The sequence below is a fragment of the Cicer arietinum genome, chromosome 1 (genome assembly GCF_000331145.2).
Source record: "Cicer arietinum cultivar CDC Frontier isolate Library 1 chromosome 1, Cicar.CDCFrontier_v2.0, whole genome shotgun sequence".
NCBI lineage: Eukaryota > Viridiplantae > Streptophyta > Magnoliopsida > Fabales > Fabaceae > Cicer > Cicer arietinum.
In genome coordinates this window covers 486,882-491,440 of record NC_021160.2, presented here as the reverse complement: position 1 = coordinate 491,440, position 4,559 = coordinate 486,882, and the positions used below count along the sequence as shown (strand labels likewise).

Here is a 4,559-nt window from a genome sequence, read left to right as displayed (position 1 = left end):
GTGTTGGATGGAATATGTGTGTGTTGATTTGATTTCATTCACCTCTGACTCTGTTATTCATTCACCAAAGCAATAATGAATAAAACTGTATTTTTCGGCGTATGATATGATATGACTACTCAGATATCAATCCAGATAGCTGCCTAGCATGCTTATAGTCACACCAAAATTAAATCATTGCTCGATAAATAAAATACAAATAAAATACAAATAAAATGCATAATCATTACTTAGTTTACATCAAAATTTATTCACAAATTGTGAAGTTTGTTATGTACAACTCTAAAATTCTTTTTTTTCCTCTAAATTTAATGCGGCTAATTTTACAGAGTAACTAAAAAAATGTGAAAATTGATTAAATAACTATTTTTATTTTTATTTTTATTTATTTATTTGTCAACTGTTAAAAAAATTACATTAGTCAAATAAATTAATTTTTTAAATATGAAATTATGAATTTGATTATTGATTAATACCTATGAAAAAATATATGTATGAAGATGTCAACTATTTAAGTAGAATTTAATATATTAAAACTTTTAACTTAAAGATATCTTGAACAACAACAAAAATATCATATTAACTTTTTTATTTTTCTATTTAATAAATAAATAAAATATTTCTCATTTTTCCTTATTATTTTTCCATTTAAATAATATATGAATTTTTTTTTTTTAGTGTGCAAATTTTCTTGTCTCGTTTTTCTCCTATAGCATAGTGTTGTTTGTAATCACCAATTAATTCTTTATATAAAACTTGAATAGTTGAAGCTATCCAAATAATTAAGTATTAAACGTTCATTGATAATGTGATATATAAAAACAATTAGAAAGGCAAAAGAGAAATGAGAACTCAATGATCAAATTTTCAGGAAATTCACAAAAAAAATTGATGGCAGAGAGCTGGCCATAAAGGTTTCTTTAAATAGAATATTGCATAATGCTTCTTAGATTTGGCTCCAAGCCTCCAACCCTACATGTATCAACTGTGGAAATTAACTTGGCCTACACCTCTTTGATTTATATAAATATGAGTAATTATTTTGTTGATTATTAACATATTAATATAATTGAGATGTCAATAATTATTGTATTATTTATGCACTATTATGCACTACGACATTCTTTTGATTAAAAAAAATGTGAAAAATCAACATCAAATTTTAAATATTACTACAATTATAAAAAAATAAAAATTTACAAGGTACAAGGTCGATGATGACCTCTTGGGTAGAGGCTGGAATTGATAGCATAGACCTTATAATGTTACAAAAATAGGTTAACTCTCTTTTCTCAAATCTTACAAACCTTGTTGTCGTGATGATTAATTGTGATGACTATTCACAATAATTCAATGGACCACATTTAGTCATGAACAACTTTGAAGCCTAAACTGCTATCACCCTACGTACCACTCAAGGTAGCTTTCATGATGTATAGCATATATAATATGGACCACCCAGTAAAATATTCATGAGTACCATATATGATTAATCTCATATCTCAGTCACAATTAAATGGAAAATCTCCTCTATACCCCTGTACTAGTCCCCTACTCTTGCATTTTTCAAATAATCTTATTTTCAAACTCTTTTGAATTCTAAAAACTTCTTTTTTTTTTACAATTTTTAAAATTTCTAGAAAATAATAAATTTGAATTTTCCATTATACCCGAAAAAATTAATTAATCAGCATAATTTTTCAATTAATTAAAAAATGATTTTTTATAATTCTAAATTTTTTAGTTTTTTGAAATACAAAGATGTATTTTGAATAACTTTAAAATTATAGTTTAGTAAATTCAAAATTATTTATAACCTTTTTTTTTTATTATACATTTAAGAAAATTCAAATTTTCACTTTTCAGAAAACTTGAAATTTGGGTTTTTATATAAAAAAAAATTGAATAAGAATAAATATTTAAAAGTTGTAAAAGATAAAAACTAAAATTTCACATGCTTTGTGGGGGTAAGAAGTAAAAAAATTGAAAGAAAAAACTTATACCAAAACTCACCATCCTTTCGTATATAACTCTAAATATTAAAAAAAAATCAAGAAATAATAATAAAATAATTAAACAAATTAAAATTAGAAGGAAGAAAAATCACACCAAAACATGGCATTTTCTTTATTATATAATTATTTTAATTCCAATGGTCACAATAAAAAAAATTCACAAAAATAATTAAAACAAGAAATACAAACTACAAAAATTAAATAATTGAAGTATTCACAACACAATACAGCTACTATTTTGAGGCATTGTGCTTATCGTTTTTCGCCACTCTTGCACTACCAAACGGTATCAAATTGTTGTGAAGCATAAAGAATATTTAAAAAGACTCACATATTAGAACCAAATATATAACTCTTTGATACTTATTTTAATATACATCAACCTCAATTTGCTAAATTTAAAGCTTTACTCTTGACTCTTGATAGTTGAGACTCGAGAGTGAATGTTCCTTCCATTGTACTCTGTTCCAATAAACTGCTTTATTTTTTTAGCATCAGACATCTAGTCTTTAAAAAGAAAAAATTATGATTGTAAATTCAAAGTTTACCAATGCATTGTATTAAATTGATAGAATTTTGATTAAAAAATTAAACACAATTTTTTTGACTTAATTGATAAACACATGACAAAAATAAAATTGATTGTCACAAGTGGTGATATGTATTGAATAAAGCCGCATGTTACAGATATTTATTTTTTAACAAATTATTTAGAGAAAAAACTTCTTTTGTTCTTAAATATCATAGTCCTTATTTAACTAAACCTCGAAGCTTGCTCTCCAAAAATGCCATTACAACAAAAACATAATAATCGAATATTGATGGATTAGTAAATGGTAATAATACTATCGAGAAAATAATGAAGGTATCATCATCGAGCATAAAATGCAGGTGATTTCATTTGAGCTTGACCAGCAGTTTATGAATCTTTTCAATGAGGCCTCTACCGTGGCTTCACCTTAACACATTCTTTCAATCAAGAAACTAATCTTGGAGATCGACTCCCAAGTTCCCCTGCTCATTGCTGCCCACCTTTGTTAGAGATTTGGTAACATTATCCTTTGGCCCAACTTCAATGATGCAAGCAAATGTTCTGATCACTTGGCTATAACTTGGAAAACCATAATTCTCTTTCATGTCGTATTCTTAGTAGCTGTTACCAATTCATATTGTATACAAGTTTGTCACTTTCGTTGCATGAGATTTGAAACCTTATGTCATTTTAAATGGTATTTGCCTAATCATTGCTTCAAAACTGATGGTTTAACTATGGCAAAATAAACACCACACACCCCTATAAAGCAAAACTAGAGTCAAACAATTACCAACCACATGGGAGATAAATTCAAGGTTAAATTACACTTTTTGTCTCTTTTTTTTTCTTTTCGATCCTTTAATTTACAAACATTAGACACTTTGATCGTTCAAGTTGTTTTCATTCTATTTTTTTACCTTAACTTACAAACATTAAACATTTTGGTCCCTTAAGTTTCCTACGCTATACACTTTTTTCTTTCTAATAGTGTCTAACATTGTGACTCAATGGACTAAAGAGTCTAATTTTTATAACTTAAAGAACCAAAATCTTTAATATTTATAACTTATGGGACTAAAATGGAAACAAAAACTACTTGTGGGACCAAATTACCTAACGTTTGTGACCTTAAGGAACTAAAATAAAACAAACTTAAGGGATCAAAGTGATATCGCACCCAAACTTAACCAACACAGCCATTCTATGAATGGGATTGTGAGAAGAAATATGACTAGGTTCACAATATCATAGGATGCTCACGTGTATCACATTACACGCATACTTGTACAATCATCTCATATTTCCTTATACATTCCACTAAAACAAATATTTACAAGTGACGTTCTAAAATTATTTTATGACAACTTAAACTGTCGTAAAGGGGGGTCTAGGGAAATATCAGACCCAGTTACAACATTTACAAGAAGAATAATTCCAGAACTCCAACTGTTTTGCCAAATCCACCCATATCTCAATGTTTTAGTAAATGTGTCAAAGTATTTCCTTAAATAAATATATGGACTTAAAAACTCCCATCAAGGACCCAAAATACTTCAATCCCCCCCTAATATCAAGTCAATCAAACATGCCGCACAGACAGAATTTGAATAAACTCAAAAGAGCTTCTGAATAATGTATCCATTCCCAACTATACAAGAATTATCTAGCTTTTTTTTTTTTTTGAGAAAATAATTTATAATTGATATTTTATACAAGGATACAAGGCAATCATGAATTTAACGCACACCTGTATATTTAACAATTAACTCGGCACTGTATTGTTGATGAAAAAGAGTACAACTATCAGCTCAAAAATAGGTAATATGTAGCAACAAGAAAAGAGGATTACCATTGCTTTCAACATGAAACAGCAGGTAAAAGAATTCAAGGTGCTAACCTCAATCAGATTAATTATTTTCTGCAGTTTTCTCAGAAGAATTCTGTACTCAGGTTTGTTGATCAAGGATCTCTGTTCCAAGCCCTGTAATGGCTAACTTGCTGCATTCAGC

The 4,559-nt window shown here is 27.7% G+C and overlaps 1 long non-coding RNA gene across 1 annotated transcript; it reads right to left on the bottom strand.

The window, feature by feature from the left end:
• Window positions 1-2,657: 2,657 nt before the first annotated feature.
• LOC105851691 (uncharacterized) lies at window positions 2,658-4,559 on the bottom strand. The gene is made up of 2 exons (XR_001143434.3): window positions 4,448-4,559; window positions 2,658-3,168 (listed from the first exon to the last, which is right to left on the bottom strand). It is a non-coding gene; the product is annotated as an uncharacterized lncRNA (long non-coding RNA).